This window comes from Leopardus geoffroyi, chromosome A1 (genome assembly GCF_018350155.1).
Source record: "Leopardus geoffroyi isolate Oge1 chromosome A1, O.geoffroyi_Oge1_pat1.0, whole genome shotgun sequence".
In the NCBI taxonomy this organism is placed as follows: domain Eukaryota; kingdom Metazoa; phylum Chordata; class Mammalia; order Carnivora; family Felidae; genus Leopardus; species Leopardus geoffroyi.
The window spans coordinates 22,745,659-22,770,615 of record NC_059326.1 but is presented as its reverse complement, the minus strand read 5'-3'; the positions used below and the strand labels follow the sequence as shown (position 1 = coordinate 22,770,615).

At 38.0% G+C, this 24,957-nt stretch overlaps 1 protein-coding gene across 10 annotated transcripts in view; it reads right to left on the bottom strand.

Moving 5' to 3' along the window:
• The window catches only part of RCBTB2 (RCC1 and BTB domain containing protein 2), a 57,180-nt gene extending 41,324 nt beyond the window's left edge, over nt 1-15,856 (bottom strand). For 2 of the 10 annotated variants that reach the window (XM_045476059.1, XM_045476068.1), the window contains exon 1: nt 8,953-9,132. The gene's annotated coding sequence lies outside the window, so the exon portion shown is untranslated. Of the gene's footprint in view, nt 1-6,329; nt 6,373-8,049; nt 8,152-8,189; nt 8,608-8,952; nt 9,135-15,702 lie in introns of those variants that run through there. The other 8 variants (XM_045476042.1, XM_045476051.1, XM_045475995.1 and 5 more) reach the window with 8 other exon arrangements.
• Between the last annotated feature and the right edge of the window lie 9,101 nt (nt 15,857-24,957).

Genomic DNA, 24,957 nt, shown 5'->3' with positions numbered 1-24,957 from the left:
GTTTGATGTAGTTCCACTTGTTTATTTTTGCTTTTGGTGTCAGATCCAAAAAACACTGCCAAGACCAATACCAAGAGGCTTACTGCCTATGTTTTCCCCTAGTTGTATGGTTTCAAGTCTTACATTCTAGTCTTTAATTCATTTTGAGCTAATTTTTGTGTATAGTTTAAGTAATCTAGTTTCATTCTTTTGCATGTAATTATCCAGTTTTCCCAACACCACTTATTAAAGAGGCTGTCCTTATCCCCATTGTATATTCTTGCATTGTGGGGCAGAAATTAATTGAAACATATGCATAGGTTTATTTCTGGGCTCTCTATTCTGTTTCATTGGTCTAGGAGTCTCATTTTATGCCAATATCATCCTGTTTTGATTACTATGGCTTCATAATTTGGTTGAAATCAGGAAACATGATACCTCCAGCCTTGCCCTTCTTTTTCAAGATTGCTTTGGCTACACAGGGTCTCATACAAATTTTAGGATTATTTGTTATACTTCTGTGAAAAATGCCCTTGGGACTGATAGGAATTGCATTGAATCTATATATTGCTTTGAGTAATAGGGACATTTTAACAATATTAATTCTTCCAATCCATAAGCATGGGATATCTTTCCAATTATTTGTGTCTTCATCAATTTCTTCCATCAATGTCTTATAATTTTCAGTGTGCAAGTCTTTCACCTCCTTGCTTAAATTTATTCTTAGGTATTTTATTATTTTTGATGTAATTGTAAATGGGATTTTTAAAATTTCTCGTTCTCACAGTTTGTTAGTGTATAGAAATGCAACAGATGGGGCACCTGGGTGGCTCAGTGGGTTGAGCATCCAACTTTGGCTCAGGTCATGATCTCGTGGTTTATGAGTTCGAACCCCACATTGGGCTCACTACTGTCAGCCTGTCAGTGCAGAGTCCACTTCGGATCCTCTGTCTCCCTCTCTGCCCCTCCCCGACTTGCACTCTCCCAAAAATAAAATATATGTTTTTTAATGCAACAGATTTTTGTATGTTGATTTTATATCCTGCAACTTTACTGAATTCATTTATTTATTTTTTACTGAATTAAAGAATCTAACAGCTTTTTGGTGGTATCTTTACGGTTTTCTATATATGAAATCATGTCACAAATAGTGAAAGGTTTCTTTCTTTCCAATTTGCATGCTATTTATTTATTTATTTATTTATTGCCTAATTGCTCTAGGACTTCTAACACTATATTGTATTAAAATGGCAAGAGTAGGCATCTTTGTCTTTTACCTAATCTTAAAGAAAAAGCTTTCAGCTTTTCATCATTGAGTATGATGTGAGCTCTGGGCTTGTCATATATGGCCTTTATTATGTTGAGTGGGTATGTTACCTCTTTACCCACTCTGATAAGAGTTTTGTTTTTGTTTTTTTTTTTTTAAGATTTTTTTTAACATTTCTTTTTAATATTTATATTTGAGAGAGAGAGAGAGAGAGAGAGAGAGAGAGAGAGAGAGACAGAGCATGACCAGGGAAAGGGTAGCAAGAGAAGGAGACACAGAATCTGAAGCAGGCTCCAGGCTCCGAGCTGTCAACACAGAGCCTGACACAGGGCTCAAACCCACAAACTGGGAGATCATGACCTGAGCTGAAGTGAGAAGCTTAACCAACTAAGTGACCTAGGCACCCTGACAGTTTTTTTCTTAAACAGATGTTGAACTCTGTCCAATGCTTTTCTGCATCTAGTGAGATGATTATATATTTTTTATCCTTTATTTTGTTAATGTGGTGTATCATGTTGATTAATGTGTGAATGTTGCCATCCTTGATCCCTGGAATAAATCCCAGTTGATCATGATATGATCTTTTTAATGTATTAGTGAATTCATGTTATATTTGCTAATAATCTGTGTGCAGTATTTGCAAATATTTTGATGAAAATTTTTGCATCTATGTTCATCAGGGATAGTAAACTGTAAAATCCTTTTTTGTTGTTGTTCTGTTTTGTTTTGTTTTGTTTTGTGATATCCTTGTCTGGTTTGGGTATCAAGGTAATGCTGGCCTCGTAAAATAAGTTTGGAAGCATTCCCTTCTCAATATTTTGGAAGAGGTTAAGAAGGACAGATATTAAATCTTCTTTAAATGTTTGGTAGAATTTACCAGCAAAGTCATGAACTTTTATTTGTTGGGAAGTTTTTGATGACTGATACAATTGCCTTACTGTAATACACCATAATCAGTCTATTAAGATTTTCTATTTCTTCATGATTCAGTCATGGAAAGTTTCTAGGAATGTATCCATTTCTTCTCATTGTCCAATTTGTTGAGCTATAATTCTTCATAGCACTCTCTTATGGTCTACTGCATTTGTGGTATCAGTTGTAACTGCTCTTTCATTTCTGATTTTATTTGAACCGTCTCTTTTTTTTTTTTTTTTCCTTGGTGAGTCTAGCCAAAGGTTTGGCAACCTTTTGTTTGTCTTTTCAAAGAAACAGGTTTTAGTTTCATTGATCTTTTCTATTATTTTTTGTTTCTATTTCATTTGCACTCTGATCTTTGTTATTTCCTTCCTTCTACTATGTTTGGCTTCATCTGTTCTTTTCTAGCTTCTTTCAGTGTAAAGTTAAGTTGTTTGAGATTTTTCATGTTTATTCAGGTAGGTCTGAATCCCTATGAACTTCCCTCTTATAACTACTTTTGATGAATCACATAGATCTTGTAAGTTATATTTCCATTTTTATTTCTCAAGGTTTTGTTTTGTTTTTTCTCCTTTGAGTCTTTTGATTGACCCATTGGTCAGCAGAATGCTGTTTAATCTCCACATGATTTTCTGATCCTTTCTCTCTCTTTTCTCCTTCTGCGACCCCCTATAATGCTAATGCTACTCTATGTTGTCCCATAGCTTCTTTAAGCTATCTCATTTTTAATTTATTTTTCCTTTTTGCTGTTCTGTTTAAGTAAGTTCCACTCCCCTGTCTTCTTGATTACCAATAGTTTCTTCTGCTTCATATAGCCTGCTGTTGAACCCCCTCTAGCGTATTTTTCAGTTCAGTTATTGTATTCTTCAGCTCTGTGACTTCAGTTGGTACTTTCTTATATTTTCTCTTTGTTGAAGTTCTCACTGTGTTCATTCATTCTTCTCCCAATTTAGGTGAACATCTTTTTGACCATTAATTTGAATTCTTTACCAGGTAAATTACTTACATCCACTTTAAGGTTTTTGAGGGTGTCTTTTTTTTTGTCCCCCTGAGGTTTTACCTTGTTCCTTCATTTGTAACATATTCCTTTTTCCTCATTTTGCTTCACCCTCTGTGTTAGTTTATATCTAATGAGAGAAACAACTACCTTTCCCAGTCTTAAAGTGGCTTTGTACAGATGAACTTTATCTTTAAACTTTGCACTAGCTCTTGGTTGTCTCTTGAACCATTATGACTGTCTAAGGAGTCTGATTTATTCTTGATAGGTCCCAGTTTTTGAAGGTATGCCAAGAACTGTCCGTGTTCCAAAGGGGGGAATCTCAGTCAGCACCTAGTTTTAGGCTGATTGGAAGCCAGACCCTCAGGCAGCAGCTTTTAGAGTATGCAAATACATACAGTCCTATGAAACAAGTATAGACTCTCTTAATGTAAGCGATCTGACTGTCCCCTGAGTGACAGTTGCAAAAATTGGAGCTTCAGACCATTGCATAAGCTCCTTTCTGGGAGGTCCTGGCAAACAGTAATGAGGTTAAGGGAAAGCACAAAGATGGCATCCCCTTGCCTATATTCCCTGAGAGCACATTTGTAAGCCTCTACATATGTGGCAGACCTGAAGTCTGCCCCTCAGGCTGAAGTGTCAGAACAAGTAAATAGGCCTTTTTCACAAACAGACTGGGGGTGTGTTTCAGTCTGCTGTCTGTGCAGTGCCCTGGGGGTGACAGCCTATCGAGAACTGTCTCTCCATTTATTACAGGCCCATGGAACCCAGGAAAAACAACCATGCCTGCCCATGGTATCTAGGTAGAGCAAGAGTGCAAAATAGTACACACCAGCACATCTGTCCCCAGACAGATTCCCAACTGGTCCCTGCCCATCCAGCAGATGCTTTAAGATTAGAAAATAAATTTTCACATATAGTCTAGGCGCTTTTCAAACTGCTGCTTTTGTGCTGGTTCCTGAGTGAGTCTGCATGCAAGCCCTTTCCGAGAAATATCTCAGTTCTACTATATAGCCTTTTGGGTCTCCTGGTTGTGAGATCCATTTTCCATCTGGTTTTCAAAGCTAGATGTTTGGAGGGCTCATCTCTTCACTGCAGGTCCCAGGGATTGCGGTGCCTGATGTGGGGCATAAACCCCTCATTCATCAAGGAGAAGCTCCAGATTTGTGAGATTCCTCCCAACTGTGGGTCACCACTCTGGCAGTGGGGTTTTTGGTGAGACTGTCTCACATGTGACCCTTTTACTGCTTTGATGTGAAGAAGCTATTCAGCTAGTTCTCAGGTCTTTTCAGAGGGAATTTTTCCATACGTAGCTGTAGATTTGGTATGTCCATGGGAGGAGCTGAGTACACCCACCATCTTGGACCACCCCCCTAACATTTCCTATTATATCTGTTTTCTTAAACTTGTATAGTTCAACAGTTTATTTCCAAATTATCCTTGTTTGGAACAGATAAGTTCTTATTCTTACAGACTGTATTTTGAGAGCTTTCCCTACACTCTGAATAACTACACAGTTGAAGACTGGTGGATAAGAAGACAGTCTTTTGATAACTGAACACGATAAACATATCAACTCCTAATCCTCTCAAAGAGCAGGTCAAATAATTCAGTTCCCTGCACAAAGCATATAATAGGTAGCCTCTACATATTATTGTTGGCAGTCAATGTTAATCAGTGTGTTTACTAGCAGGACAATGTGTCATATTACTTGGTAATACCTCTGACCCAAATAAAGAGTTAAGCTGATTATAGGACATACGTTAGTTTGCCTAATTTATTCAACAAATGTTGATTTGGTACCTGCAGAAGGCACTAAGCCAAAGTAAATACATAAAAGAAAAAACAAAATAATATGGAGCAAAAGGATAATCACCTCCCAGGTGCTTGTGTCAACATTACCCCAACACAATGGTACTTGTGGGTCTTAAGAGCTAATAACCAAGACACATTGTATCTATGAGAGCAAAGCATTTTCCATGGAAACGGATATTTTGCAATTGATCAGGAGCTTCTAAAAGCTGATAACCATTCTTTAGAAGTAATCCCTGAAGAAAAAAAAGAAAAACACAGTAATTTCTGCAAATAAAGCCCAGTGTTATATATCTTTTTAATCCAATTTAATAATATGAGGTCAACTTCAAAGCTGTGCTTTAAAAATATAATATATAAAAAAGTGTCCTTGCAATATAGAATTCAGTTCCTTTAACAAATTCCCCCATCTGGGCAACACAGTTGATGATGCTTTTATAATCAAAGAAGTAGGACATTAAAGAAAACTAATGTCTTTTAGGATGCCAACACACAGTTTACAGTGTGTTAATGAGCTCCAGGCAAAGTAAATGTCAATGGGGTACTGATGATTCCCAACTATATGCTAGCTGAATCATTAAATGGATGTCATCTGTGAGTTATGAATGATAGAAATATAATATAAAATAAGAAATGATGATCCCAATGATCATTTGTAAAGGATGATAGCTATAATTTACCTCCACTTGAATGAGAGGTCCTAAGCCTGTGACAATAGTGAAACACCTACACAGCTGCTAACTAATGTGAGGCAATTAAAAATAGGATGGACAAAACTGAAAAACTAAAATCACAACTAAAAGTAAGGTACCACCTCAAAGGAAATGGTATTGCCATGTTTACGATAAGCATCAAACTGACTTTTAGAACACACAAACATCATTGCCACTTTAATTAGGTTTATATAAAGGAAGGGTTTCAAATTTTATCAAGAGAGATGAGGCAGATCTTCAGTCCCAAGCAAATTTGTATTTAGTTTGAAGAGATTACCGAGCTCATCAAAGTCAGCCTTTTCAACTACACATAGCAAAAGTGCCCCTTCCAAATATGAAAAATTATCAAGACATATTGATGTTTTTCTGTTGTTATACTAAAATAAGTTGATACTTGAGACATTTGTAAATCCACTTGAAATTTAGGTCCTTATAGATATAGTACAGTTAAAAAAAAATCCTAACATGCCTACGAAATAGAATCCTAATTGTGAAAGATCCTTATCCCACAACATAAACATTCCTTCAGCATGGTAGGCTCTCTTAGCCTTGGCTCATTTCCATTTGGGATTCGTTTTGTTCAGTATCATATACATTCATTACAATACAGAACATATAATGTGATCACTATTTATGATTTACTTACTATCTGTTATCCACTGGTACTTGTTAGCTCAAAACGTCTTCCATGGAGAGATATACATAATAGATAATAGCTCAGGTTAGATTAGCAAGGCTGAAGACACAGAAGACACATGCATCATTGTCAGATAAATGCTGGAAAACAACCCAACTATCCCTTAAGTTTCCTCTCATATTGTTAAGATGGGATCACCATGTGAACTAGACACATTCCTTCTGGATAATGAAAGTGAGAAGGATATCTGCCTTCCACTGAAGGACACTATAAATATCCCTTTCAGAAAGGCAAGCTATCTGCTCCTTTGAAGTAAATATCCCCATGCAGCCCCAAACGAGAATCTTTGATGTCATTCTGCAACCCTGATAATTCCACTCCTGGTCTCAAATCTCTCGTCTGGTCTATTTTGATTTATACCAATACAACTCCAGTAAACTTCAAAAGTAGTGGTATCTTAGGGGCATTGTAATTTCACTTTAACCAAGTGATAAAACCAAAATTAAACATGACAAACTCCTAAAGACAGACAAACCCCATAAGTACCCTAAATGTATAGCTCCAGATTAATAGTTTTTGATATTTAAACACAGTGTTTGTACTCTTCTGAAGTAAAGGACCCAAAGGAAAACACACCTTACTATCTATCAGCCTCTTTGTCTAAGTCTTGCCTGGTTCATTCAGAAATCTCTAAGAGCAATAATTTAATACCTTAAAGCATGACATCATACTGGTGAATCTTCAACCCAGTTTCAAATAAAGAAAAGCATCCACCATAACCATCCTCTATAAAATTGCAACCCACACCTGTACTCTCAGGCCTCTTTCCCTGCTCTTTTTCATTTTTCATAGCACAATTTTCTAACACGATAATCAAATATGTTTATTGTCAATCATTCTTCTCTAGAACATAAGCTCCAGAGGGAAGAGATCTTTGTCTATTTTGTTCATGTACATATCCCAAACACCTGGACAGGACCTGATGCAAGGTAGTCACTCAATATTTGTCGAATGAATGCGTGAATTGACATTGAGAATTCAGTACAAAATACGCTCTGAATATAAGGGAGACAGAGCATACACATACAAATACATAATATCAGACAGTGGTAAGTGCTACAGAGCCAAAGAGAACAACAGGGTAAGAGGCTGGAGAGACAGCCAGCAGTGGCTATTTTAAATGAGGAAGCCACCTCTCTAAAGTGAAGGCAATTGAGGCTTGAATGAAGGTGGGTGCCATACACATTGGGTGGACGAGGAAAGTGGGCTTTGAGGATGACGTAATTAGCAAATGCCTAGGCTCTAGGCTGGAGGCCCACTTGGGCCCAAAGAGGCCTGCATGGTGGAAGTGGGGTGTGCAAGAATGTATCATTTCAATTGCCTTTACTTACTACTTAATAACATGTACAAACTGCCCAATGCCCTGGGAAATAGATTACCTTTCACCTAGAGTACTCAGATTCCCTAATAGTAAGTGCTTCTTCTACTTACTAGCCCCCAAATGTCCGTATCAACACACCATATAAGATTACGAGGCACAGTAATGACATCGTCAAAAACCGTTCCAACGAAACTGACTTAACTCAGTACCACTGCACAGAAAGGTGTAAAGCCAAGCAGGAACTTGGTACTAGAAGTGTGCAAAGCCAGGAGGCTCAGTAAACATTAAACAGTGCCTGTCATTCGAGTCTGGGGGGAAAGAGCGTCAAGCCTAAGCAGTTTCATTCACCTCTAAGAAGGACTAAGTCGCCAAGCGCGATACGAGGCAGCGCTGTGACATGCATTTTGTGACAATCCTGGACTCGAGTTGTTCTGACATTTTATGTAACTTCCCAAAGAACAAAAACAAAAAGTTCGCTCTGAACTCGCCTTCCAACTCAGACAGGAAGTTCCTCCTCGGCCAAGGCGGGGCGCTTGGAAAGTTTTCAGCGGCTAAAAACCTGTTTCCGGGGCTGAGCGGAGCAATACCTTCCGGCTTAAAATAAAGGTTTTCGGTGATTCCTCCTATGCCTCCACAGCAGCTTCGCCTAGCTTAGCCACACTTTCTGCGCTGTCCCCTCGACAACAGGACCAAATGTCGGAGGCACAACACTGAGTTAGCGAGCTGGTTCGGGGCCGGGAGCTAGGTGAATGGGTTTTCAGAACGCCAGCCGCGGGTCGAGGCGACGGAAACGAAAACCACAGCAGCCTACGCGGGGCGAAGAGGGGAGTGGGAAGGCGAAACTCTGAGGCCGGAGCCGCAGCCACAGCCCAGGGCGACGCTCCGCCTCACCCGCCGGAGGCGGGGAAGCCTCCGGGCAGGCGTTGCCACACGCAACCCTCGCAACGCGCACCACATCCGCCCGCAGGCTCGCACATGCGCAGCGCCGCCCGGGCCCCGCGGCCTGGGTGGGGAGACAATCCCAGAGTTCCGCGCCCAGCCCCCGCCAGGGGGTGTGCGCACGCGCGGCAACGCCTAGGTCCTAGGCCCGGGCGGGGGTGTAACTCCGGGGGCTGCTCTCCAACCGTCGCCGCGTTCGGGAACTTGGACAGCGGGGGCGGGGAGAAGTGGCCCGCCGCCGGGGGATCTGAGAGCGGCCTGCTGCAAGCCTGACGTCCCCTCTTGACTTCCTACACCATCCTGTCCCCTTACCTCAGCGTAGGCCCGAGCCGCATCCGCTCCGCTTTCTGGGTCGCCGTTACTGCTCGGTCGGGGGCCCGGCGCAGCGACGAGTTGGCGCCTCCCCCTGAAGCAGCCTGGCCTCGGCGGGTTGCGCTCGGGTGCCAGGCCGGGGAGGGAAAGGGAGGAGAGCGCACTGGAGGGGAGGGGGCCGGCGACGGCGCCTTGCCTCGCCCCTCCTTTCCTCCTCAGGCTGCCCGCTACCGCCCCCGCCCTTTCCTTGCCGACTCCCCCTCTCGGAGCGGACCCCACGACTGCATCTCGCCTCCCTTGCTGGGTCCATCTCCGCTTTGTGGGGCACCCCTCTCCTCCGCTAGGGTTCTGGTTCCCAAAGTCTTGGGAATTTGCAAGGGTGAGGCGTGTAAATTGTAGTGTGGGCAACCTTTTCTACAGTTATCCCCCTAGCCGGTCCACCATCAGGGAGCTCAAATCACGTCTTCACACGGTTTCCCCCTGTTTGCCCCTCTGGGCTGTGGGGCCAAAGTCCTGTACTCTCCTAATAAGAATGTTGAAATAATGACTGATTTGTCTTGGGGTGACCTGGGACCAAGGTCCTCTGGAACAACAGCACTTTACCTTTATTAATTTAGTAATTTCTTGTATTACACTGCGCCTCTATTGGCCTCAGCAGACTTTAGTAAAATGCACCACATGTAATATAATTACAATGTGCAATAATTTCTTGCACTTTACACTTAAATTGACCTGAGTGGGTTTTGGTAAAATGCTCCACAATTAATCTTACTAGCTGTTCCTGGGAGGTAAACTGAATGCCTTTACACTGGCTTGTAAATGAGGGCACAGGTTCAACGTTTAAATGATTTGCCAAAAAGTAGCACAGCCAGGTAGAAATGTCAATCCAGAGTGATTCTGTCGTCTTGTTTGATCTGGCCTTTGTCATTCACCGGAAAAACATCATTCCAGAAAGTCTAACTGTTTTTATTGCAGTTGCTGTCGTTGGCAGACATTTATGTCTATTATCACAGCATACTACATTGAACCCCAGAAGGACTCTTGCATTTATTTACTTGATTTTATAGGTTATGAGCAGGGGCAGGAGTCACATACATTTCACTGCCTAAGATTAAGCTTTTCCCCTGAAACAATCAGTTACCTTTTGTCCTTTTGTTATAAAAGGTAACATAACCATAACTGAAAGGACAGCTTGGATTTTTTTACTTGAAAAGGATAATTATAAGGAACTCCTTCCAGGGAGGATAAGGAACTCCTCTAAGGAAGAGGGTTGCCAGACTAAGTAGTGAGATAAGGTGGGGTTATCACTAAACAGACCTTCCTTCTCTTATTTGTGATGTTTATATCTCATTAGATTGTGAAACTCTTAAGAGCAAGATATGCCTTATTTCTGTACCATAAAATGTGTAATAAATGTTTGTGGAATCAAATTACATTGATTACATGCCCTTTAGTTCCTCAAATATGCATCCATACTCCATTAAGAGACCTAAACATAAGCATGAATCCATGATTTACTCTCATTTTAGATAGTTTGTGCCAATTCTCCTGGGCCTGACTGCCTGGATAAGCTGACTTCTTAAGAGAGGTTGGTATCTAATCCAAAAAGGCTTTAAGTCACCTTTTCTTATACCCTCATCAGGTCTCTCATTCCTCTCCTTGTGGCAAAGCTGTGTAACACTGAGTCTGCATAAAAAAATCCACTGACTTGTTTTTCTGTTCAGGAAAAGGTTTTTCCTCTGGTCACCATCAAAGCTAAAATTCATCATTAAACAAGTTTAGAGTTGGTTCATTAAACAGGAATTCTTTCTAATTCAAACAGTCAAATTCTCCTTCCACCTTTTTCCTGTATCCAGACTACTTTGTATTTCAGGTATTTTAAGGAATTTGAGTGACCATTTAGAGAGCAAAATTATAGAAAACCACTTCTATTCATAATATAGTGCCTAATTTACAAATCAACCTATATAGTATTTCTTTCCCTGCAGGTATGATACTCCTTTACAAATTAATATTTTAAGATTTAGGTATTTTAGAAATAAAAGTTCTTAGTTCTTAGGACGTTTTAAAAGTCCTAAGATTATTCCTAAATAATAATAATAATAATAATAATAATAAAAATAAGACATTTTATTTAGACTTTCTCCAATTTCTACCACGAAACATCTTGTTAATAGGGAACTTAATGTTAAGATGTGATTGCAGCAAGAATGATCAGAGCAGAGGATTCAACAGGTTTAGTCCCACAATACAGAAGGGGAAATTTCCTGTAACAAATCTAATACCTAGAGCAGTTGGAATGTGGGAAGAAACTTTAAAATTTTTTTTCAGATGTTTATTTCTGAGAGACAGAGTGAGAGTAGGGGAGGGGCGGAGAGAGAGAGAGAGACACAGAATCTGAAGCAGGCTCCAGGCTCTGAGCTGTCAGCACAGGGCCCCATGCAGGGCTCAAACTCATGAACCATGAGATCATTACCTGAGCTGAAGTCAGACGCTTAACCAACTAAACCACTCAGGCACCCCCAAGAAACATTTAGAATATCTCCATTTTTATCTAAATTAAGAAATCAAACTTTACTAATATTTAACATGTACATTGACAATAGTGCATATTTTTTGTAATCAAAATACAAGACCAAAAATGTTTAGAGACCACTCACTTCTTTAGAGTACCACCAGGCAGGCATCTGATTTCACTACATGTTTTGACTCTGTAATATTTTAAATACAATAATTTGGATGCTTACAACATTTTAAATATAATAATCATGAAATGTATATAATAGTTAAAAATTTACCTTTGTTATACTATGCAGTAAGTAAATGTTTATTCTTTAATCACTTTTAACATGAGATACTTACTTAAATCTTGGTAAATTTGCATTATCATAGAGCTGAGAGATTAAATATAAATCCTCATTTTATCGATGCCCAGATTATGAAGTAAATTATCACAAGTCTTTGGATTCCGAGTTTCATTGCTTTTTCCAATCCATCATCCCACTCATAGGATAAATAGCAGGATCTCATTATCCATCAAACGAAGGATAACAACAAAGCCATTGCACAAGATGAAAAGGTACAGATTTTTCTCATAAAACTTTAAGTGGAAGAAATTCTTTTTAACTTCTTACTTTAAAGTAATTATAGATTCACATCAAGTTACAAAAATAGTACAAAGATGTCCCATACACCTGCCCCACTTTCCCTCCACTATGTTTAAGATAATAATATACTGCAAACACTAAGAGCAAAGACTTGAATTGAATCAGCCGACCAAACTCTGAGAAAACCAACTGGCCAGGAACTGAAGGTTGAAAAGGACTGGTTTGCAGCAAGGAGTCTGAATGATGGGAGCTGTTCCAGCGGAAAGAAGGAGGGGAAAGGGAGAGGGGAAGAAGACCATTAAACACAACACATTCCTTAGAAGAGAAGTGATAGCCTCTGTACTAGATATATGTTTTTTGTGGTTTTCTTTTTGGTCTATTATTTCATAATTTATCATTTCTTTTAAATATTCCAGATAATGTCATCACTACTATAACCTATATCCCTACACATCATAGCTTAGAAATACAGCTAGGTTGCAAAAAAAAGTAACTTTCTGACTCTATCATCTAAGGGCAACCTTGTAGGAATATTAGCCCTCCTTAAAGCACGTAGGGGCTGGGAAAATGGGGTGTTCGAGTATAATTATATAGACATTATGTAGCATCCTCCTCCTTTGCCACTTCTGAGTGAGGACAGGTGACTCTCCTGGGGTCCTGGCTCCTCCTAGTTGTGTGGGAGAGAGTAAGTGACAAGGCCACTCTAATGTGGAAGGCACAAAGACGGCACTGCCCAGCTCTCTGTATTTTAGAGAGATGTCAGTTACACTGTGCCTTTACAGACACTTCCTCTTAACCATGGTATGTGACATGGTATATCCCAGCACAGTGCTAGAATACAAAGCAACGAAGATGATAGGATACATGTACATGTTACTGTGGCAGCAATAAGAGAACAACAAACCATCAGGAGGAGGTCAATTAAGGCTTTCCAAAAGAAAAAAACTTTTGGCGTTAAGTTTTAAGGATGTTTACAAGTTAGCTGAGAGAACAAAGTTACAGATAGGGATGTTAGGGAAGGGAAACATTCTAAGTAGAATCTGAAAGAGTATGATGTATTCGAGAATTTTAATCTGTTCTGCTCGGCAAAGCAGGAACAAAGGCTATGTGGAGAGGATAGAGTAATGGGAAAAGATTAAAGTAGCAGTAATTTTCTGAGTGCTTTCTTGGGCTGTGCTTTTTATAGTACATTACCTTAATCTTTACAATAAACTGCAACTTAATTTTGGCCTTGTTTTACAGATGAAACATCTAACAGATGAAACATATATAACATATACATGTATATTATATATATTATATATATATTACACCAAATATATATTTTATATTATTTTATTATATTTATATTATATATAATATATATATTTTTAACAGTTTGAGTTACTTGGGATTCAAATAAAGTATACATATTGCAATTGGTTGCTGGGTCTTTTAAGTTTCTTTCAACCTGTGGGTTCCCTCTCCAGCACCTTTTGTTTTCTTGCAATTTATTTGTTGAAGAACCAGTTTATTTGTCCACTAGATTTTCCAAAATCAGGATTTTCCTGAAGGCAGTCTCCATATTTTGCATCAATTAATAATCTAGAGCCTTAATTATATTCAAGTCTTATTTTTATTTTTTTGGCAAGATGACTTCTTAGATGGTGTTGTGTCCTTCCATTGAGAAGGATATGATGTTGGATTGTTTCTGTGACATTAACAGTTGTTGATATTCAATGCCTATAGTCATACTATATTGAATATGGTATTATGAATTAGACATAATGTAATTCAGTAGATGTTTTAAATGGTGAAATCCTAACTCTATCATTTCTTCTTCATTCATTATCTGGAATACTTTGGTAGAGGGGGAAATACTTTCCTCAATGATTTGATTTCCCAGTGATATAGGAAGAGCATGATTCTTTCTCTTACTTTGACAGTTTTTCAAATAATGAGTTTTTTTCACTAGCATTCTCCAATGGTGACCAAATGAGTTTGTTTGTTGGTATCATTGTGAATCCATGGATTTAAACTTGCTTCTTTGTTTCATCTCCTTTTTTTTTTTCTCACAGAACCCTGTTTTTGTGCAGGTAGTAATGCATTCAGTCACAGAGAAGAAATTCTGGCTTGACTGAGCCTCTCTTATCAATTCATTTTCATTTGGCAGTGTCTGGGGTGGGTATATAATTGGTCCTGACTGTAGACACATATAAGGAAGTTCACTTCCAAGAAAGACCCCTCCACCCACGCAAGTGCCCTCTTCCCACCACACCACCTCAGCTTTTTTCACATTGTCGCATAGGGACTTATGTTTGGGGAGCTGCACCTTAAGCTTGGAATGTCCCAGTAGATACATGTGATACATAGGCACAATTATGAACATTAATACTGCAGACCTAGATGTACAGGCAGGGAAAGATCTATGATATATTGCTGATACAGTACATATCATTAAAACTATTTACATAGAGTTGATGACAAGCACATATATTTATACCAAGACCTGACTGGAATTAAGTTCACTGAAATATTAAGACTGATTATCTCTGACTGTTGAGAGATTGGTGAATTTCTACTTTATTCCTTGTGTTTTCTGATAAGGTATAAAGTTTAAATTTTTATGTAAATAATAAACTTTTTGAAAAGTATGACTCTGGGCAATTCTCATTTATCTCATGTTACTTACAATGAATTTCTTTCAAATAAATGTATCTCATGATAAAAATTCTTTTTTTATAAGACCCCATAACTGGCATCACATCACATGATTTTTCTCCATGGTATAATCACCAGGCAGGAAATGTTTTGATTCTGGAATAACATTTCCTGATAAACATTTTTTGGAAACATTTTAAGCATTTCCTGATCTGAAAATTTTTGTGATTTTTTTCCCCTTTGTGTATCTTATTGTTATAATTAACAATACTCCTAGTCCAGTGGAACATAATCATCCTGTTGAAGAAAAAACTTCCAGAAAAACATGGGTTTTATTAGAGACATTTTCCAGTCACCAAGAAAATATAATTGGCACAACTTTCACTTGGTGGTAAAAATAATAAGTAGTCTCCCTTTAGCTTACATTTAAGAAATTTCTATTTTTTTGGTACATTCTATTCTCCCAAGAAGCTGCATATTCTTAAAACCAAAGAGATATTTTTTTAAAAAAATCTAGGCCTCCAGCATAAAATTGGAAAAAGGCCTTTCTTCCTATTATTAATTACCATTTATGTGGCTGGTTCTGCCAGGCCATCAGCACAGGAAGCCAGGGCTATGCCAATCATGACAGTAATCAAAGGAAACTGAACCAACAACTCTCTACCACTCACATGCTGTATGCCCTGTGTTACCATAGTTGCTGGGGCAACTTCAATGAAGGAGATAACCTTGCTCTCCTGGACCTCATAATCTACAGTGCGGAAATGCCCTGAAGACCACGTGGGGATGAGTCTAGAAAGGCAGTTCCTTGAGGGCATTGATGAATTTTAAACAGAGATCCAATACATTCCCCCAGAATGGCAAGTGGAGGAAAGAGGGATATAGGGAAGCAAATGAAGAAGTGACTGCAAAAGTCCTGATGAGAGACAATGCAAGCCTGAATTTGAGCAGTGATTTTGGGAGGGAGAGGAGAGGAGAAATGAGGGAATAATCAAATACTTACTTCATATAGCCTCTCTCTTGTTCTCTCTTAACATCACTGGAGTCTTCAGCAGGATTTAAAGTATCTTAGCGGGGGTGAGGGGAACTGAGAACAAGGTTGTTTCCATCCACCCTTGGGTCAGAGCTCTGAAGGAGAAACAGCTTACTCCTGGCAGCCAGGATGGAAGTGTTGAAACTCTTTGCCAAGTCATCTGTAGGTTTGTTATGTGGTCTGATAGATCCAGCCCCTCCCGTGATGACTGGCAGTAGGACTTACCTCCTGCTACAGATAGGGATGCAGCCTTGACCCCAATGTAAATATAGTAGGCCTGAAATCCCAAGGCCATATTATAGCCTTAGTATCTTCTCTCTGTTCTGGCCTCAGAGTCTTCAGTGAGGTGATATTCCTCACACTCTCACCTGCGAGTGTTCTTATAACTTCTGGAGTGGACCTGGTCATTTACAGCCTTCCTGTGTAGTTAGCTGTTCACAAAAATTGCCTTTTAGGAGACAGACTGTCCTGAAGCCTAGTCAAAAGTCAGATAAGGCCTCCCTAAGACTTCCCTGCAACAATAGGAACTCAAAACTTATGCCCCCCCAAGCTTGAACCAATATTGATCTGGAGAACATACTGTAGCACATCTGCAACCTGAAGGAAAGGCTGGGAATGTCTCCCTACCAACTATTCAAGAATCAGGATCTTGGATCTGCTTTGGGTCATGAAGGCCATCTCAACTGGTGAAAATACAAAGCATAGGTCAGTGAGAAAGTATAAGAGCCCCGCCTAGAAGAAACTTTGTTGAGACTCTACTATTTAGGGCTGATGTCTATTTAATTCTGCTCCCTTCTGAGATTCCCATCTGGTGTGCTAGTTCCTAGCTAGGGTTTCATGTTTCAGACCCAAGTCACTAGAGAACACTTGGAAACCAATTCATTGTCTCATTTTGCCAGGCTTGGTTTAATGTTTCTAAAGCTCAGTAGTATGGTCTGAACTGATGATCTCGTGTGTATCACAGAGAAATGAGGAACAAAACGAAATTTATTACTTTTTTTATACATTGAAATAATTGCCTGCATAATGAGTTGAGGTAAAGCCAACTTCAGGTCCCTAAAATTAAAATTAGGAGAGAATACTGTAGAAAAGTCCTGGCCCCATCACGTAGAACCACCTAACCTGGTGTATGGACCATGTACTGAACATTTGTCTCAACATCACCATACAAATGGCTATGGATCCTCTTCTCAGAGGACTTCCCAAGTAACACATAGAAGGAGAAATAAAGAGTAAGACCTTTGGAAAATTAGGAATCAATTATTAGTCAACAGGGTTTACAACAGGGATGCAAAATAGGCAGAACATACACCATCAAGAAGCCAGGAAGATGTGACAAAAGACTGCCCAACTGTGGCCATACTCTATGTTCTCTAATATTCACCTCTTAACTTGCTTCTATTTCCAATCTCTTTCCACAGGACTTAATGGGAATTTGTTTTGGACTACAATACGAATAGGATTTGACAATAGCTCTTCTCTGGCTCAGCTCTGGGCTTCAGTGTCCTTCTGGTCTCTCCACAAACCCTTGTTTCCAACCTTTCTACCTCTTGTGATCTCCATCTGTGACCCAGGACTTCCTCCTACTTCATGCATCAGAATGTCCAGGCCCTAGTTTAACCAGTCTTCCTGGTTCTCCTGGTCTCAACTCTTCCTTTTCCTTTTCCACATGGGGCCACTCAAACTAGCTCATGGTTCAGATGTATCTCAGTCATCCCCCTAAAAGTTCAGAAAGATCCCTACCTCAAATGGACAACCCTTAGGAAGCTCACCAGTTCTCTATTTTCTCTTTAGTGCTTGGGACTTGAAGGTGACTGATTATTTTGACTACAGGGACACTCTTTCCAGCCCTCCTTGTAAGATATTGGGTATCCCCATTTTGTATAATGGAGAATTGTATTTTGGCAATAATGCCAGAAAGCCAACACCTCTGAGTCATGAATTAATCTACTCTTCACACAAAGACTATGGAGTCTCATGTCAAACTTTTCAAACATTGATGTTTTTTCATCACTGTCCCCCAAAATACTGTCTCAGCACATCTCATTTGCCTGAGCAGACTTGCCTTTAGAAATAAATTAGTGATAAGTCATGAACAATGGAAAATGATTTGATACATAGAACCATGGCAACAAGGAGAAAAGGAACTAACATTTACTGAGTACTTGCAATGTACCAGGTACCGGGCACAATTAATCATAATCATAATATTTACTGTATACATATCATGTGTGGCATTGTGCTAAGTACATATGACCTAATTTAATCCTCATAACAATCCCATGAGATAAGCACCTTGTCACTGTCCTCATTTTATGAATGAGAAACTTAAGCTTCAAGAGGTCAGGTAACTTGCTCAAAATGAACTGGGTTTCAAGTCAAGGGGTGCCTGAATCTAACATCTAACAGGTTTTCTCTCTCTCTGTTTCTCTCTCAGCTTTCTTTTTATTAGACTTCTCATAGGTTTGTCTGTTTCATTGCTCTTTTTAAATAATCAGCTTTTGGTATTGTTGATCAATTCTACTTTTCTTCCTATTTTATCATTTTCTACTTTTATTTTTATTAATCTGCTTCAACTGCCCATGCATTTATGTTGTTCTTTTTCTAGCTTCATGGGTCAATGCTTAGATCATCTGTGTTCTAAGTACATGTATTTAAGGCTATGAGTTCTCTTCTGGGTGTTGTTTTGACTACATCCCTCAGGATGTTCTCATTTTTATCATTTCTGAGGTACAAAATTTCAATTCTCATTTCCTCTTTAGCCCAGAAGGTATTTAGAAGTAAGTTTAGATAAACAGATTTTTTTGAGGAAAGGTGTACTTAACCTTTGGTTAATAGTTTGTACTTGAGAACCTTAACAATTAAAGTAGCAGTCTGTTTCCAATATTATGAAAAAATATGAGTATTTTGTTGTTACACTGAGTTTTGCCATTTTCATTTATATTGTTCTTCATTGGAAGAGAAAAGGAAAATATTGGTGGCTCATTTATTTATTATTATATAGTTATTTGCTTTTGGGAGAGAAGGTGAGTAATGTCTTTCTGCTATAAGGAAAGTTCCATTGAGGCCAGGGACTTCAATTGGCACTACTGAATTTTCAACATCCAAAACAGTGCCTAGCATATGGTAAGCACTCAGTCTATCAATCTATCAATCACTATGTATGCAGCTTTATTGAGGCATAATATTATGTTTATATATGTATAATATATGTCTACATGTATATGTACATGTGCATATATACATACAGGGCTTTATTGAGATATAGTTGACAAACATTAAACTGCACATATTTAAAGTGTACAATTTGACAAGTTTTAACATGTGTACACACCCTGGCAACTATCACCATGTTCAAGATGATGAACATGTGTTACTCTCAAATGATTCCTCGTGCCTATTTGTAATCTCATCACCTCTGTTTCTCAGTGTTCCTTTCTCCAAAAAACTACCCATATACTTTGTTTATTTATATCTTCTAGATGTTTATATAAGTGATAATACACAGTATGTACTCTTTTTTTAATCTGGCTTCTTTCATTTAGCATAATGATTTTGAGATTCATCCATGTTGTTGTATGTATTGATAGTTCATTCCTTTTTTTTTGCTCATTAGTATTCTGTTGTATGGTTATAACTTGTTTATCTGTGTACCTGTTAATGGACTTTTGGATTGTTTCTAGTTTGGGGCTCTTACAAATAAAGCTGCTGTGAACATTTGTGTTTACGTTTTTGTATGGATATATACAGTTCCCTTTCTCTCTTTAAAAAAAAAGAGTTTATTTATTTTGAGAGAGAGAGAGAAAACACAAGCAGGGTAGGGCCAGAGAGAGAGGGAAAGAGAGAATCCCAAGCAGGCTCCCTGCCATCAGCACAAAGCCTGATGTGGGGCTTGATCCCACAAACCACAAGATCATGACGTGAGCCAAAATTGAGTCAGACTCCCAACCAACTGAGCCACCAGGCCCCTCAGTTCTTTTTCTCTTAAGTAAATTCTTAGGAGTAGAATGGCTGGATCACACAGTAGGAATAAAAGTTATTAAAATCTTTTCCAAAGTGGATAAGCCATTTTACATTCCCATGAGCGATATCTTAGAATTCCAGTTTCTCCATGTCTTCCCCAATATGGCAAGTCTTTTAAATTTTAGACATTCTAATACATATGTGCTAGTATCTCATTGTGGTGTTAATTTGCATTTCCCTAATGGCTAATGGTGAGGTGTGGGGAACAGGCACTCTTATGTACTGTTGAGGGGACCATACATTGAAACATCTTTTTTGTATTGCAACTTGAATTTTGGTAGTTCATTAAATATGAACAATTGTTGACATATTAATCCTATTTTTAGAAGTCTAGAAACGTATTCTGTCATGAACTGGGCATAAAAGCAATCAGACTAAACTAAGTTCTTTACATAATTTTCTTCTGACTCAGAAGTTGCATTCTTAGACCATCTTGCTGGTCAATTTCTATTTCTCCACACCATGCATTCAACACTCATCTTTGAGCCCCATCATGAATTTACTCATACAAATCCTTGTTAACAATGTAAAGTTTCCTAAATATTTCACAGAAGAGAAAAAAAGAAGAGGTTGACAAGATATATCCACAGCACATAGCCAACAAACTGCCATAGGGGTTTCTTGTCTCTCCGTTCCTAATGGAGGTGGTTCCCTTCTGATTCTTCCACCTTAAAACCTGCAGACCCTTTGGTTCCTTCTGTTACATAAACAATTTAGCTACCATCTTATATCATTTGAGTATTTTCTTGAGATTCTGATTTCTATTTCAAGTGCTTTTTCCTTAAAACTAAAACCAATGTAGCAATTCATTTTATTTTATTATTATTATTTTTAATTTTAAAATAAAATTTATTGTCAGATTGGTTTCCATACAACACCCAGTGCTCATCCCAACAGGTGCCCTCCTCAATACCCATCACCCACCCTCCCCTCCCTCCCACCCCGCATCAACCCTCAGTTTGTTCTCAGTTTTTAAAAGTCTCTTATGTTTTGGCTCCCTCCCTCCCTAACCTTTTTTTTTTCCTTCCCCTCCCCCTTGGTCTTCTGTTAATTTTCTCAGGATCCACATAAGAGTTAAAACATATGGTATCTGTCTTTCTCTGTATGACTTATTTCACTTAGCATAACACTCTCCAGTTCCATCCACATTGCTACAAAAGGCCATATTTCATTCTTTCTCATTGCCACGTAGTATTCCATTGTGTATAAACCACAATTTCTTTATCCATTCATCAGTTGATGGACATTTAGGCTCTTTTCATAGTTCAGCTATTGTTGAAAGTGCCGCTATAAACATTGGGGTACAAGTGTGGTCTCAAACCATAATCCTTAAGGCCTGACTTCCTGGTTAAATAGAATGTGATTCACAGCCCTTGTGTGGCCAAAGCAAGCCATCAGCCAACTGCTGTCATGAAAATAGTGAATGTGCTCAAACATCTGTAAATGAAGAGAAAGAGTCCAGGGATAGAAATGCTTGGGTCATCCCTTAGGCCAAGTTTTGATCAGTTTACCAGTTCAGCTGTATGCAAGAAACAATGGAGCAGATCATCCAAGAAATGGCTACATCCATGCATCCATTCATGAAACCTTAGTGCATAGTGGTCCTGCTGAAAAGTAATCTTGACCCAGGATTAGTTCTAGAATCAAATTACTATTCCCTCAGTTGGAGGAGAAGAGGAAAGGATGAAGATGGTATGGTAGAAGCTACTGGTTGTCCCCACAATATTAACTGTCCTTTTCTTCAGCAATAAGCCCTCAAATTTAGATAGGTTCTGGCTACCTAGAATAAAAGCTATTTTTACCAGCTGCCCTTGAAGCTATGTGTAGGATATGGCTAAGTTCTGGACAATGAGATATAAGCATAAGGTGATATATATCCTGAAAGTGTCCTTAGAGTTGGGGGATATGCCTTCTCCTACACTTTTCTTCCTTCTTGCTGTCCAGATTGCATATGTGGACCTCTTGGACCACAGGTAAAAGTCAAATGTTTAAGATGGCAGAGCAAAAAGTTAGAAGGAGACTGGGTCTCTGATAATTACAGAGTTCTCGTACCAGCTTCTGTCTTAAGAGCCCTCTGCATGTGGTAGCTGAACCTATTTTAATTGATACTAATAGAGACATCACCTACTTTATTGAGGTAATATCAAGAAGGCCTTGAATTCTATGCTAAGAAATTCAGATTTGTAAAATACATATGATAGGGAACAAATAATGAATTTTTGGATATGAAGAAAATTTCATTCACATTTGTGGTACTGTTGCATTTTCCCTTTACATCACTAAGAACTAGAACATAACTTTTAAAATTTGATGCATAGATCATTAACCACATGAGCAAAGAAAACAAAGGGAGCAATAGAGGTGAATTTACCAATCTTAATCTTTACTTAAAACAAGTTTAGTATTGATATGATATGAATAGAAATTTCTAAGAAATGAGTGGAAAATGTTGGAATAAATTTTTCAGTTAATAACATTTTTTCCCTAGCTCTGGAGATTTACTGGTATTCTGCATAAAATTATTTACTCTCTTCTTTTTGGATTAATAACCAGTAATGGATCACTAGTAAGTAAGAAATAAATTAAAATAAAAGTAAGGAACTAGGATGGTACAGTGGACATTTGAAATTTTTGGCTACCCAGTGTTCATTCTCTTATTCCAACAGCACTTGGTTTCCTTTAGGGGAATTTCTCCTTTCAATGTGAGTATAAGAGCATATGGTCCTCAATAAGTCCTTTTGTCATCTTTAAAAAGTTCTGAATTTTTAGGGGCGCCTGCGTGGCGCAGTCGGTTAAGCGTCCGACTTTAGCCAGGTCACGATCTCGCGGTCCGTGAGTTCGAGCCCCGCGTCGGGCTCTGGGCTAATGGCTCAGAGCCTGGAGCCTGTTTCGGATTCTGTGTCTCCCTCTCTCTCTGCCCCTCCCCCGTTCATGCTCTGTCTCTCTCTGTCCCAAAAATAAAATAAACATTGAAAAAAAAATAAAAAAAAAAAGTTCTGAATTTTTAAAACCCTTCTAGTCATTGTTATGCATAGATACTCTATTTTTAAAAAGTTGATTTTTGCCCAAGTGTGTTTGTGACCATAACATATATATTATAGCATGGTTTTTTCCCTCACTATTTTTGAGATTTAGCCATGTAGTTCATTCATTTTAGCTCCTACATAGTATTCAGTTTTATAAAGTTTTAGATTGAACCATGTCAAAATGGTTGAATAGCAGCAATTTCATATGATTCAACCAAATACCACAATTATCTATTTTCCAATTGATGGACATTTAAATTTTTTTTAATACTTCACTATTGCAAGCAATGATGTAATGGAAATCCAATTATATATCTCCTCAAGTACAAGTGCAAAGGTTTCCCCTAGGTTATCTACTGAAAAGTAGAAATACTAGGTCTTCGGGTATGCACAACTTCTAGTTTATCAGATGATGCCAAATTATTTCTCGAAGTGTTTGCATCAATTTCCACTTACCAGCATTGTATGAGAATTTTTCCATCTTGACCAACAAACAGTTTGTACCATCACCAATCTTGCCAATCTGATGAACCTGAACAGATGTTTCCTTGTTTTAATTTGCATTTCTTTGGTTACTGACCAATTTGTATTTATATTTTATATCTCTTAAATTTATTTGTATTTATATTAATTGGCCATTCAGGTCTTCATTTTTTTGAATTTACTCTTTATATAATTCCCAGTTACTTAACAATTATTTGACATTTTCTCTCTTGATTTCTAAAAGTTCTTCAAAGAGTTTGACTACTGAATCTTATTAAATATATGCATTGTGAGTATATGCTCCAAATCTCTGGGCTGTTTTCCATTATGCCTTGTTTTACAGAGGTTTTAAATTTGAAAACACTCTAATTATATATTTTTTTTGTGACTTGTGACTTGTGCTTTTTGAATCCTGTGTAGGAATTCATTCTACCTTGTGGTCAGAAATTCTTCTCCACTGTCTCCTCCAAGTCTTGAAGTTTTGTTTTTCACATTTAAGCCTTTAATCCATCTGAAGTTGAATATATATACGGTACACAATGAAGGTCTAACCTTTTCCCTCCATATGGTAACATACTGCTCCTGCATCATTTATTGAATGGACATCTTATTACACTGGGTTGTAATGCCACTTCTGTCATGTACCAAATTTCCACACTTGCAAGCTCTTTTTCTGGACATTTTCTTCTTGGTTAATTGGTCTATTTTTCTGTCTCTTTGCCAATGCCACATGGTTTTACTTTATTTAGTTTTATAATAAGTATTGGTATCTGGAAAGATACCTTTTAATCTGTTTTTTTTCACCCATCTTATATTTTTTCTTTCAAAATCTTCTTAGCTATTCTTGGCCCTTTACTATTCACTTGAAGTTTAGGCTCAGCTTGTCAAAGCCCAAAATAAAGTCTCCTGAAAATTTGTTTGGATTTCCACTGAATTTGTAGGTTAATTTGGGACAAGAACTGACATTTGTGTGATTCTGGGTCTTCCCAAAACATGAGCATAGTCTATTTCCCCACTTAATTAAGTCTCCTTTTATGTTACTATATAATACTTTATAATGTTTTCATAAATGTCTTTCATACCTTTTATGTTATTGTATTCTTAGGTTGTTTTGTAAATGGAATGATTTTTAAAATTACATTCTAATTGGTTGTTGCTAGTGTACTAGAATACCATTGAATTTTTAATATTGCTCAAGTAACATATTAGCTTGCTAAACTCTTTGTAGATTCTCTTGGATATTCTGTGTAGACCATCCAAATCTCTGGAAATGATTTTTTTCCCTTGCATTTCATTTATCTTTCTCATTTCTACCTCTGGCTAAGACCTCTAGAACTAAGTTGAATGGAAATAGTAATGGTAACATCCTTGTTATGTTCCTGACTTGAAACAAAATGCTCTAATGTTTCACCACTGAGTATGATATTTGTAGCACATTTTTGATAAATATCCTTTATCAGTTGAAAAAAGTTCACTTCTCACCCTGATTTCTAAAGTGTTCTTTTTTGTTAACATTTGTTAACAAATGTTGAATTTGGTTAAATTTTGGGAGCATATATTGAGATTATCACATATATTTTAAAATTTATTAATGTGGCAAATTACATTAATAGGGTTTCATGACTTAAACTACCCTTATATTCCTGGAATACCCCCAAATTAGTCATGATAAGTTTTTATTCACGTTGCTTAA